This window comes from Mesoplodon mirus (assembly GCF_964341445.2).
Source record: "Mesoplodon mirus genome assembly, chromosome: 3".
Lineage (NCBI taxonomy): Eukaryota > Metazoa > Chordata > Mammalia > Artiodactyla > Ziphiidae > Mesoplodon > Mesoplodon mirus.
This window is the reverse complement of record NC_138978.1, coordinates 157,769,829-157,784,118: the sequence shown is the minus strand read 5'-3', so window position 1 is coordinate 157,784,118 and position 14,290 is coordinate 157,769,829. Positions and strand designations below refer to the sequence as shown.

Below are 14,290 nucleotides of genomic sequence, written 5' to 3'. Positions count from 1 at the left end.
AGGATCCCACATGCCGCGGAGTGGCTGGGCCTGTGAGCCATGGCCTCTGAGCCTGTGCGTCTGGAGCCTGTGCTCTGCAACGGGGGAGGCCACAACAGTGAGAGGCCCGCGTACCACAAAAAAAAAAAAAAAAAAAAAATCAACTTTGGATATTTTTTTCAAAGGGGGTATGGTTTAAGACTGCTTTCTGGAACTCTATTTACTTCCTTTCTTCTGTTCAGTATAAGATTATTCCAGGGACAGGAAATATGGTTTAGTAGGAATGTTCTGTTGAAAAAGAGAACTACTGACATCATCTTTGAAAAATCAAAGAGTACAATAATCTAAATTCCCAAAGCAAGTCCTTTAATGGAAAGTTCCCCACTGTTGCCTTCTGGGAAGTAGGGTCCTTAAGCAAGAGACCTGAATCCTATTGAATTATTTTCCCATGTGATAGAACTTTGCTTATATTCTAGGCCATTCTGGAAAAGTCTTTCCAAATTCTACTCACAATTTAAGGCCAAGCTCACAAACAATCTCTTCGCTGAAAGTTCCCTGATTATTCCTCCCAGGCAGTGTGTGTGTGTGTGTGTGTGTGTGTGTGTGTGTGTGTGTTGTGTTTACATTCCTCCATTAGACTGAAATGTCCTTAAAGCTAACCCAAGATTCTAGTCTGTATCACTCAATCCTATACTCTCTCTATAGTACCCAACATAGAATTTTTGTATAAAAATAGAGGTATCTCAAATAATTATAGCTAGAAATAAATGGTTACTTGGCTACCACATTGAAGGGAATGTTCCTAGAAGATTATAGATAGTGCGGGGCTATGTAAAAAGTCCTAGAAAGGTTACTACCTAAATGTGTATTTAAGTGCATTCCATGTCATTGCAGGTCTGTAGGCAGAAAGTGGATAATAAAACTTAAGAGATGCTGTAGAGGAATTTATATAGCAGGTAAGGACGTAAATCAGATGACCTCTAAAGCTTTTTCCAACTGTAAATTTCAAAATGACTTTTTAGAAGGTTTTGCCTTAGGTGAATAATCTTGTTGCACTATTGCCCCCAAGGACACTGCCCCTACAGCAGGCAACTCTAGAAGCTTTTTTTCCAAACCACCTGATTAAAACACCTCAGTTTACAGCTTCTAAGGAATGCATCATAGAAGCCTCCTAACCTTGATGTAATCCCACCTTCACTTTACTTAGGTATCATGGAGGCCCATGGTTCAGGAAGTCCACAGAGTAGTTAGAACCCGGATTCTTAACTCTCAACCCCAGATTCAGAAGTTCAAGTTTAAGTGCCCATTTTGTACTCACTTGTTCTGTGTGTTTGTGATCTCTCCAAGCCTAACCCAGATCCAGAAGAGAGTCTGAGAATGATTATTCGAATAGTCATCATTGTTGCTCTTTCTTCTCTGTGTCGTCAGTGGGGAACACTGAACGGACTTTGGGGTACTGCCATTCCTTCCCAATAATTTTAAGTGCCAGATTAATGCCACAGAAAAAGAAAGTGGCAGAAAAGTTGAAAACATGCCCCTTGAACATGCCATACTTCCTGATCATTGATGTTCCTCGAGGTAGCATCCTCACTCTCTGAAGCACAGGAACAAAACACTGCTGAAGCAGACTATGCCTAACACTATATAGAGTAAGTGGGATTTCAGGCACCACTGGGTTTGGAGACTAAGTTAGGAAGAATGTTTCATTGTTGTCTGTCCATCTCTCTGCCTGCCTATGTATCTATCTATGTATCTATCTATGTATCTATGTTTCTATCTATGTATCTATCTTCTAATCACAAAATATATCATAATAGTGCTAGTTCCTACGTGTTGTAAATGCAGATTTTTTTTTTTTTTTTTTTTTTTCTTTTTGCGGTATGCGGGCCTCTCACTGTTGTGGCCTCTCCCGTTGCGGAGCACAGGCTCCGGATGCGCAGGCCCAGCGGCCATGGCTCACGGGCCCAGCCGCTCCGCGGCATATGGGATCCTCCCAGACCGGGGCACGAACCCGTATCCCCTGCATCGGCAGGCGGACTCTCAACCACTGCGCCACCAGGGAGGCCCCGTAAATGCAGATTTATGTAGAGCAAACAGTTGAAGGGATGAAAATTAACCAGGACCTAAAGACAGCTATGTTATAATATGGTAAGCTGTTTCTCTATTCTAATTGTTCTACTATCGATACTTTAAAAGAAAGATTGATAAAGCAAAAAATACCATAACAGACCTGTCACATGTTTCTTTTTACCAATCTGCTTCACAAAATAAATCTTTTTGTGCGATGAATACAACTTTCCCAAGCTAGAGACTATTCTTATCAATATAAGGGTAAATACCCATATATTAAACTCTAAAGTATCACAAATTACTTAAAGTAATTCCACCTAATTGAAAGTTCTCCATTTTAAAATGATCTGTGATGTTTTCAAGAGCTTCTTTGCCCTCACTGAGGAAATATGAGCTGTCTGGGTATCTGTGGAAGTATCAATATTTACAATGCAAAATAATCAAACCACCTCCTATGATAAACAACCCAACAAATGACAGCAAAACCATTACTGCTTCAGCTTCTAAAAAGACTTCTCCATGATATCACTGTCAGGCTCAGGAAGATATTGTGTTGATTCATTGCTTATATATGAATATATTGGATAATGTATATCCTAACAGTGTTGTAATGAATCCAGTAAAAAGGCTCAAACCTCTGTTTTAAGGACAAAATATTTATTTATTTGTTTGTTTACTACATATTTCCAAACCCTTCCTGATTTTCTTGTAAATATCAAATTTAGGTTTCTGTAGCCTAGCACCTGTTGGTTACACATTAAATAGTTGTTAGATTGAATTAAATCAAATGCCCACCAAATCTGGTTAATCAAACACTGAATTCACTCTTCTGCTGACCAGAAAAGAAAGAATTGAGGCATCTCACCTCAGCTGCTATAAATCTGGTGTGTTTATACAGGGACAAGTGATCAGAATCAGATTAGTTACAGGGCGCTCCATAATTTATTGTGAGGCTATAAACAAGGAATCATATCCCTTCCTTTTCCTGCTGAAAATCACTGACCAGGGCATGGAAAAATCCCAAACCCAGCACCTCTGCTTTTTTTTTAAATCAGTCCTGCTGGCGTCTTGGCAGACCAATTTGGAAACCATGATTAATCCCCTGGTAAACAGAAAATAGGCTCTGGAGCCAGGAGAAGCCAAACCTGAGTCACTCTCTGGAGACTCTACCCTCAGCCAATCTAACTCTACCACCTCCTCCAGGAGCTGGCGATTTTCAGCAAACAGAAAGGCCTTTCTGTGGTGACAGAGGAGCCCAGTGAAGCAGAGACTAAAATGTCACTGTAAGTGACTGACCACAAACTGGTGTAACCCAGATACATGCAGGGGTTACCATGTCCCAGATTATTCAAATGAAATTGGCTAGACCTCCAGGCTACATGAAATGGAAAACTCAATATCCTTCGCAATTTCTCCAGAGATTGGGGGGAAGGAAGACAATGTACCTAGATTTTTCTTTGTCACCTACGGCTCTAACTTAGTTTGGTCTGTGATCATCTTGCCAGTGCATGAAAGCTACCCTTGCTGTTGCCCCTTGTTGGACATAGTCCTGCTCTCTGCACTCACTTTATGTACTTCCGCAAATACCCCTGACTCAAGACTCTGGGTGTTAACTACTTTTATGGAAGAGTCAAGGCAATGGAGAAAATTTACATGGAAGCACCAAATATAAGAAGATGTGGTACATATATACAATAGAATGTTACTCAGCCATTAAAAAGGGTGAAATAATGGGGCTTCCCTGGTGGCGCAGTGGTTGGGAGTCCGCCTGCTGATGCAGGGGACACGGGTTTGTGCCCTGGTCCGGGAGGATCCCACATGCTGCGGAGCGGCTGGACCTGTGAGCCATGGCTACTGAGCCTGTGCATCCGGAGCCTGTGCTCTGCAGGGGGAGAGGCCACAACAGTGAGAGGCCTGTATACCACACACACAAAAAAAAAAGCACAGAAAAAGGGTGAAATAATGACATTTGCAGCAATGTGGATGGACTTGGAGATTATCATACTAAGTGAAGTAAGTCAGACAGAGAAAGACAAATATCATATGATATCACTTATATGTGGAATCTAAAAAAATGATACAGGGACTTCCCTGGTGGTCCAGTGGTTAATACTTCACACTTCCACTGCAGGGGGCACAGGTTTGATCTCTGGTCCAGGAACTAAGATTCCACATGCCGTGTGGCGTGACCAAAAAAGTAAAATATAATAATAAATAAATAATAAAACAAATTAACTTATTTACAAAAAAAAAAAGGAAAAATTAAATATCCCTGTTCTTAAAAACCCTTCATCCATCCTGGCCCCAGAAATTTCTTACCCATTGTCCTTTCCTCAAGCACTGGCCTCCTCTGGCTATGCCCTCCCCTCTTTCTCCAGCTAAGCCCCTCTCCCAAATTCCTTCCACTTTATTATGTAAATGTTGCTTTGATTTCCCTGTTTCCTTGCAAACAGTATCCTCACCTTATACTCTCAAAATATTTTCCTAAACAAACACACCCCTTTTCCTAAGAGGAACTTTATGCCAGGTGTTCATATAGTACATTTACACACACCTACACACATAGATGAGCATGCGCACACACACACACCTATGACTGTCAGAAAACACTTGCACAGACAGAGCTGTGAGTTCTCAGGAGCTGTGTCCATAGGACTGGAATAGAAAAATGGGAGAGAATGGGAGGATTTTCAAGTTGTGGGTTTTTTGGGGTTTTTTTTAACATATGAGTACTGCTTCTCCCTTACTTTTCTAGGGTACAGTGTTCACTAGAAATATTAAAGATTCTCACTGCTGTTTAACTGTCTGAAACCAGGTGGCACCAAGAAGCCCAGCTTCTATTCCTCAGGACACATCCATGGTGCTTCTGGTAGCTCAGGTGATCCCTCTCTCCCCGTGGGTTTCACAGGCTCTTCAGCCTCTACTCTCTGGTTCATTCTCTCTGCAAGGCACACCACCACACACACCCTTTGACACCTAGAATGCTCTGAATCAGATCTATTCTTCAAAGTTCTTTTTGTATGAAGTCACCCAGATTGTGGCATTTGATTTTATTCTTTTCTTCTCCTTACTCATTTCATTTACGTAGACACCTCCTCCCTAATAGACACGTAAATTCTCTTGCGTGCAAGGACGGTGTTTGGCCCTTTCTTTGTGTTCCCCACATTGACTAGCACAGTTCAAGACATGCGATGGATGCTCAGCAACTGCCTACTGGGTTGAATTAAACAGATCACAGGACCTCTGAACCCCAGTGTAATTATCCATAGCATAATTAACCACACACACTAATACACCTTCTTGAGGGCAGCTAAGAAAACTTGGATCCCTGGAAGTGACGTCGTACAGCCAATTTGGGTAGTTTCTAATCTCAAATCCAATATCTACCTTTTTTATAACCTTGGGCCAGTCATTTAACTTTTCTAAGCATCATTTTTTAAATCTGTAAAATAAGAAAAATAAAAACACCTACCCTGCTCAGCTCACATAGCAGTTATAAGGATTAAATGGGAATATATACATATGAAAGTGATCTGAGAAGCACTGTGCACAAGACAAATAAATTATTGTGACTATTAAGATGTTCCAGATGTCTTAAAAAGAGCTTGAATATTTTAGCAAGTAGTGTAGATTATTGATTAAGAGTCTTCTTATATTTATTATGAAGTATTTTCCTATAAATAAATGCCACTATTATTTTCCAAGAATATTTTCTTATCCATAAAGGAAGAGGTATGACAGCTCTCTAACCTATGCAAATCTTAGTTATAAGCAAAATGTCTCTCATTTTTTCTCTTCTACCCAAGATAATTTGTTTCATTTCCTGCAGGATTAGCTATCATAGGAAAATCAAGGTATATAAAAGCCATCTTTGATGCTAATATTATGAAAATTATTACTTTAACACTCAATGGTAAACTATGTTGGGAAAATGCTTTTAGATGTGGCAAATTTTACTTAACACAAAAGACTATTTTTAGAGTTGTTAAATAATAGCAAGCATATTTTTTATTATAAGAATCTAATGAATTTTTAGGTACTTTAGCCTATAACTCTTCTTTATTTCAGTGTATATTAATTTCCTGTGGCTGCTCTAACAAATTACCACAAACTTGACGACTTAAAACAACAGTTGCAGAGAACAGATGTTTGAAATCAGTTTCATTGGGCTGAAATCAAGGTATCAGCCAGGCCACCCTGCACTCCTTCCACGGGTTCTGAGGGAGAATCCATTCCTTGCCTCTTCCAGCTTCTGTGTAGTTGTCAGCACTCCCTGGCTCAAGGCTGCATCACTTGAATCTCTGCCTCGTGGTCATGTTTCTCCTCCTCTTCTGGGTTCCAGGGATTAGAACAAGAATATCTTTGGGTGCTATTTTCGGCCTACCACGTAGTAGTTCTCAATCATTTATCAGAATCACCTGGGAGGTTTGTTAAAACAGAGTGCTGGCGCCCACTCCCAGAGTTTCTGATTCGGTAAGTCTGGAGTGGGGTCCAAGATTTTGAACTATTAGCAAATGCCCAGGTGATGATGGTGCTGCTGGTCCCAAGCTCACACTTTAAGAACCACTAACTTACGTTATCCAATGCTTTAAAAATTACATTCATGTCAATTTTCCCACCTCAATGTTTTTATCAACTTTTTATATGTCTTTTGTGCATGTTGACAGAAACAGTGCAACTGACACTTTTTTCTCCTGTAGATTCTGCCATGCTTTCTTCTCTGTCTTAGAGCTCTGCAGTTAGACACTTCTAGAGATCAAAATGTTTCTTCTATGGACTCATTTGATGCTCCCGTTGGTTTCAGCAAGAGAAAGTATAGGGTTTATTTTAGCCTGGCATTCAAGGGCCTTCAAAATATGACTTTAAATCATGCCTACAGTCCACAGCCAGATTCTTTGAAGCTCCCCAAACACCCTCTGAACATTTCTCCAAGTAGGAGACTTCCACACTCAGTGGTTCCTGCCTTTCTGGCAGTTTCATTATATGAGCTTATATGGTTGCCATTTTTGCCTACTCGGCTTCAAGTCAGATTCTGTCTCTAGTAGTCAAGAGTCCCGACTAATAACCTATGTGAAGGGTATGACTCATAACCGTTTAGTAACTCTTGTAAGAAAAGTGGCACCTCCATTGTCCTGATGAGAATTTCTAAACCCCTGTGTATATTAGACCATGCACTGTCCTTGAAGACACTGGGTATAATGGAAAATTATATATAACTCATTGTTATGAACCCAAGGCAATAGAAAAAGAAAAACAGAAGAATCCAACTCTTTCTCTTCAGGAGAAATTTTCACAGGAATCTTGGTGTGGGAGTCCAATCTTCTTAGTTTTACTTTTGATAGTTCAAAAAGGTAAAGCCCAGAAAGGTCAACTAGCTCACTTCTGTCATTAAAAATAGCTAATGGAAGGGGAAAGACATGTAAATAAATTAAAAATAAAATGTATGGGTACAGTGGTAGAAGTATACACACACTACGCCAGTGGGGCACAAAGAAGGAGTGGGTATTTCTACCTAGAAGCAAGAGAGAGAGAAAGGGCTCGAAAATGACTTTAGGGAGGTGGCAACTCTAGAACCCAGTTTCTCGGGACAAAGACTGCCTTACGATGTCAGCTCTTTCTAGTCTTCCGCTCATTTGCATAAAAATCATATATCATTAGGTCAACAAGTATTTGTAAGATACCTATATATATGAGGTGCAAGTTAAATAAGGTAAGGATTCTTTTCTCAAGAAGCGCACAGAATGACACAAAAAAACCCCTCAAATTTTAAAGTACAACATGGTTAGAAGATAAAATGATATGCTGCCTAGGATATTTTTCCAAAAAAAAAAAAAAGTGGGGGACAGGAAGTGGGTGGAGGAATAGATGAAACAAGGCTTGCCATGGGATAGAAATGGTTGCAATTAGGTATGATTGCTTTGCAATGTGATGACTTGGCTAGGCTGAGCTACATTTCCCAGAATTCTATTCCCTCTATGTTTCTGGTTAGGGTGGGCCATAAGAGACATTCTTGTTTGGAATTTGGGGACTGGAAGTAAAGCTGCAGCCAATTTTTTTTTTTTTTTTTTTTTTTTTTTTTGCAGTACGCGGGCCTCTCACTGTTGTGGCCTCTCCCGTTGCAGAGCACAGGCTCCGGACGCGCAGGCTCAGTGGCCATGGCTCGTGGGCCCAGCCGCTCCGCGGCATGTGGGATCTTCCCGAACCAGGGCACAAACCCATGTCCCCTGCATCGGCAGGTGGACTCTCAACCACTGCACCACCAGGGAAGCCCTGCAGCCGTTTTTATAACCATGCATATTGTCTTTATCTGTTGGTTCACCACATTGGCAGGAGACAGTGGACAGGCCTGAAACTGCTCCACCTACTTCTGGAACTTCCTTCAGCCTCTCCAACTCCACAGCAAGGTACGTGTGCCTAGCTCTGTGGTGAAGGGCCCTGACTTCTGTAAGACAGCCTCAAACCAGGGTCTAAGGCAAGATGAGTTTCCGTCTGTCCTCGAAGTTTCCAACTCCAGCATGTTCTTGTCTCCCACTTTATACTCATCTTCCCCTCCTGACTGCCTGCCCTGTGCACTTCAAATTCCAGCAATCGATTCAAGGGCAACAGCCTTACAGCGACTGTTAAACCAAGTTCCACAAAGGCACAGTTGTATATGTACAAGCATACACACATATATGTATATTTAGACGCACACACATATTCACACATGTCCTAGTAGTTCCACTTAACTTTTTTTTTTTTTTAATCCGAGTTCTTCTTAGAAGCCCATATGATTTAAATTTACTTATTTATTTATTTATGGCTGTGTTGGGTCTTCGTTTCCGTGCGAGGGCTTTCTCTAGTTGTGGCAAGCGGGGGCCACTCCTCATCGTGGTGCGCGGGCCTCTCACTGTCGCGGCCTCTCTTGTTGCGGAGCTCAGGCTCCAGACATGCAGGCTCAGTAATTGTGGCTCATGGGCCTAGTTGCTCTGTGGCATGTAGGATCTTCCCAGACCAGGGCTCGAACCTGTGTCCCTTGCATTGGCAGGCAGATTCTCAACCACTGTGCCACCAGGGAAGCCCCTCCACTTAACTTTTTGAACAGTGACTGATGCAGTGGGTGATGGGTACATTGTACTCTTCATATTCTTTTCGATTTTTTGGATATGTTTGAAATTTTTCCCATCAGTACTTTATTTTAAATTCACTATGGAAGAGTTTGGCAATAGAGTCTGTATAAGATGCTATGGAATCACCGGAGGGGAGCCATCTCCAGCATATGAGGAAGCAGCAGGGGTTTCCTCCTCCCAGCGAATCTCTCCCTTTGCTTCCCCAGCTCCCTTTTGTGCTCCTTCCTCCTAAATGCAGGTCACTTTAATCCTCTTAATCCTTCTTCCTAAGCATCCGCCCCCAAATTTCAACCAGGCTATGGCATAATTCTTAATTCTCTATAAATATATCTGTCCTGTTTCTGGATTTCCAAACTCTTGTTTCTACCTATATGTTAGATGTCTCCTTATTCATGGACAACCAACATCTAAACAGTAGCATTACTTTGCAAAACTAAAAGCTAATCCTTCCAACTTCCAATTTCTCTTGGTCATTCATTCCTCGTCCCTGAGCACAAAATCCAGGGTTATCTTGGACACCACCTCTCTTCCACCCAATCTTTGGCCATATCCTGTCAATTTACTTCCACAGATCTGCATTCTAGGGCATCACAAAAGTTTCTCTTCTCTTTATTATCTTATCCATCTGGTCATTCTTGTATTCATTCCACAATGGTTTTCCAAGCATCTATTAATATAGAAAATCTTGAGATGGATTGAAGGAAGAAATACATCCTTATCCTTTATCATTGCTTAAACACTTACAGCCTCTCCATTACTTACAGAATAAAACCCATGCTGTTAGTCTTTAAGGTCATCTAAAATCTGGCCCTGTGTGTGGGAGATGTGACTGCTGCTGGGGTGATGAAACTGTCAAAGAGGTTTTGGGGAAGGACTGTTTCCAGAGCAAGAGCCTCCTTAGAAGTCAGAAGTCAGAAGTCAGGCTAGGAGAATCAGAAGTCAGGCTAGGAGAATCTCTGTCTTCCCGCGCCTTTCTTTCTTTTTCCTTTTTTAAAATAAATTTATTTATTTATTTATATTTTTGGCTGCGTTGGGTCTTCATTGCTGCGCATAGGCTTTCTCTAGTTGCAGCAAGTGGGGGTTCGTTGCGGTGCGTGGGCTTCTCATTGTGGTGGCTTCTCTTGTTGTGGAGCACGGGCTCTAAGTGCGCAGGCTTCCGTGGTTGTGGTATACGGGCTTCAGTAATTGTGGTTCACGTTCTTAGTTGCTCCACGGCATGTGGGATCTTCCCGGCCCAGGGCTCGAACCCATGTCCCCTGCATTGGCAGGCGGGTTCTTAACCACTGCGCCACCAAGGAAGCCCCTTCCAGCGCCATTCTGAATCTGGCTGGGAGTTAAGAGAACACAGCTTTTAATTTCTTCCTATGTTAACAAAACAAAACAAAACAAACAAAAACCTGTGATTATACAAATGATATGTGTTCTCTTTTTTTTTCTAACTTCAAAACTACAAAGAAGCAAACAGAATAAAATAACAATGACCTCTTAATACCACCACCCAGAAACACCTAACCACTTTTCATATTTTGGTGTGCCTTCTTAAAGAATATTTTAGTTTTAATTTATAAACTTTGGATAACACTGTACATACTGTTTTCTAATCTTCATATTTCATTTAACAATATATTGTGAGCAACTTTCCATGTCAAATAAATTTCTGCATCATTTTTGAAGGCAGCACGCTTATTCTTTTGTATGGATATAACTATGTACACGCTTCCCTTTTTTGGGACATTAAGGTTATTTCTAATCTTTCTCTACAACAAAAAAATTTGCAATAAGTGTCCTTATAGATGAATCTTTTTCTGCATCCTCATTGTTCTGTTTAGAACAAACTCCCAAAAGTAAAATTCCTGAGTCAAAGGGAATGTATATTTTTTTAAGGGTTTTGATATAAGACCATATATTTTTCTGAGGATCATTTGGAAAACTTGTATAGGATTTCAGCAACATGCCAATGGTATAAGGAGTCTAAATGTGGCAGAACTACACCTAAAGTTGCCCTTAATCACCCACCTTCTGAGGATATTAGAACTCTGGGGTGCTGGTAGGTTAATTACTTCTTTAGTATGATATATATTAACCTGATAGTTTGAAAGACAACAGTTTAATTGATATGTAGAGAAAGTACATTATAAGAATTTTATTCATCATTTTATAGTATTATTTAATTTGCTCCAGGGTTTGTTTCTTTGGATAGACATTTGGGTTGCTATTGTTATTTTTCAATATAGACATTTTCTGTTTTAGCACAAGACAGTAATGAGTTTGTGAATGAGATGGCATGACAGAAAACTTCCACTCCACCCTTCTATAACAATAGAACTCAGCCAACCACCTGAGAGCTATGTTTCCCACTTTTCTTGCAGCTAGGTGTGGCCATGTGACAAGTTTCCGGCCAATGATAAGTAAGCTGAAGGGATGTACACCCTCCCCTCTACCCTTCTCAACTTCCCACTGGCTGGAATGCAGACATGGCAGTAGCTGCTGCAGGAGCAGTCATATTAGACCACTAGATGGAAACTTCACATTGAGGGTGGCGGAGCAGCTAGCTAGAAAAACCTAGTCCCTCGCAGCGTGAAACTGCCAAGTCTGCCACAGTCTACTTAATCTTGACTATTCTGTGAGAAAGAAACTTCTATCTTGTTTAAGACTGTTATTTTAACCTTTGTTTCAGGAGCTAACACAGAGGGAAGATTTGGGGAGCTTGGCCATTTATTTTCACTGGCCACTAATAAAATAGTCCCAGTGGCAGATTAAAATTGTAACAGAGACTTTTTTGGTTAAAGGACAAAGAATATGTTGACAGTCAAGTAAATCGAAGCCAAGATATGTTACGATAGAAATATGTGCAAACTCTTTCAACATCTAATGAGCTTTTTCTTTGAGTCAAAAATCCAGTTATGTAGGGCTTCCCTGGTGGCGCAGTGGTTGACAGTCCACCTGCCGATGCAGGGGACACGGGTTCATGCCCTGGTCCGGGAGGATCCCACATGCCGCGGACCGGCTAGGCCCGTGAGCCATGGCCACTGAGCCTGTGCGTCCGGAGCCTGTGCTCCACAACGGGAGAGGCCACAGCAGTGAGAGGCCCGTGTACCGCAAAAAAAAAAAAAAAAAAAAAAGTTAGACTCAATGACTTTGCTTTAATTTTATTTTTATTTAATTTTTGTGATTATATAGATTTTGTGATTATATAGATTTCTTCCTGGATGTTCAGGGATTTTATAAAGATGAAAAAAAGATGAATAAATCTTCAAATTATAAAATTTAACTCCATGTAAATTGCATATAAATATATGCATACCCACTGTTTTATAAATTATAACTGTACTTACATACTACCTTTCTAAAATGATCTAGATATCACCAACTAAATAATAAATTTTACATTACCTAGTAAATACATGAAGTTGATTATTTCTATATCCACTTTAGAGGTAAGGAACATGAGAAGAAAGAAGCAATTATGTCACAGATGAGTTTCGTGAAGACCCAAGAGACTTACTGTAAGTCTTATACTGTGTATGTGTGTGTGTGTGTGTGTGTGTGTATCCATATATACATCTCCAGTAACCATTTCTTTCTTCCGAGTAGCACCCAGATTTCCTCTTGTGGAAAAGCTCACTGAGCAGTGACCATCCTGTAAATCCAGATGCATGCCTCCATGGAAGTTGAGAAGACCACATCCTTCCCGGCCCCTCCACTCACCCCAGCCAAGGGGCAGGCACATGAAGAATCAGCCAGGCAGTTGCTTTCCCATGGGCTTTTGAAACTTGAGTGACACAAGGAAACAGCAATGGCTCTGACCACAGGAAGTTTTCCAGAGTGCCCAGCCTGTTTCCAAGCCCTGCTCTGAAATACCACATCAGTTCTGAGCACACCATCAACACCACCAAACCCTTTGCTCCAATAAATATGCTTTAGCTTCACTTGGCCAGGTCAGTTTTTGTTAGCAGCAGCCAAGGGACTCTCACTGCCACAAAATCTCTTACCACCATATGACCTAACCTCTCTTTCCCTAGTGAATAATCTTTGTTTACAACCTAAATGGACAAAGCAAATATATGTAAAATCATGTTTCAAATTTTTACAGGGTATAAACATAGTTTTTTGTTGGCTACAGCTTGAGAATTCAGCATATGGGTTTTAGTGTTCTCCCTTTTCATTCTAAGATGTAAATATTTTCCATCTGAAAATTTAACCATATACTTCAAAACTTAGGTAATTTTTTAATATCCTTGAATTATTCCTTTTTATATACTAATTTACATCTTGTGAATTAATCTGTTCCTTAAAAATAATTAGTAAATACCATGATACAGCTTCTGTCTCATATTTTATCTTTTCCACACAGAGAACCATAAACTAAGTTGGTAGCCAACTTAGTTGTTAAAACAAGTAACTCATCACTCCTAATGGACACAATTTTTTGCCTCTGATTTGCACAACTTTCCATTTTAAGCATCAGCCAAGCAGAAAAGACTGGTGGCTAAGCAACAGCTTTCCTCTCAACGACCAGAAATAGAATATATAGAAGGCTAATTTATAAAATATTCTATACATATGTAATACATAAAATTAAAGAGAAACCCAGCCCCACAGTCTGGCTGTTCACCCAGAATGCTTGTCATGAATATTGAATTCGTGACAGTGTGTGAATTCCGAATACATTTGATCCATGAATTCTAAAGTAACTATATATCATCTTGTATCTTCCTCATTACTGAAAAACCAGCAAGTAATATAGAAACTAGAGTTTTGAAGCAGATTTCCTTAGAAAAAGTATTGGTGGAGTGTACACTTTAGGTTTTGTTGAACCAAGTCATTGCTAATGTAGCATTCACATTTCTGTTGCAGTACTGCTCTCTTGGTTAAAACTACACATTTGATGCCCTAGGAGGACATACCCCAAGCAGTTAGTAGTGAACACCATGGGGAAATGACCGTTTGCTTTTTCCTCTGTATTCTTTACGATGAAAATTAAAATTGCTAGTAGTTGCTGGACGTTTATGAGGTGCTGGACACTGTTCTAAGATCATGTGTGTTTAGTCATGTTAGCATTCTCCATTTGGCAGATAAGGAAAGAATCTCAGAGAAGTTGTGTAACTTGCTCAAAGTTATGCATATAGAGA

General features: G+C 40.4%; 1 long non-coding RNA gene across 1 annotated transcript; it reads left to right on the top strand.

The window, feature by feature from the left end:
* Positions 1-7,906: 7,906 nt before the first annotated feature.
* On the top strand, positions 7,907-13,307 carry LOC309801219. The gene is made up of 3 exons (XR_014293547.1): positions 7,907-8,453; positions 12,594-12,664; positions 12,753-13,307. It is a non-coding gene; the product is annotated as an uncharacterized lncRNA (long non-coding RNA).
* The last annotated feature ends 983 nt before the right edge of the window (positions 13,308-14,290 follow it).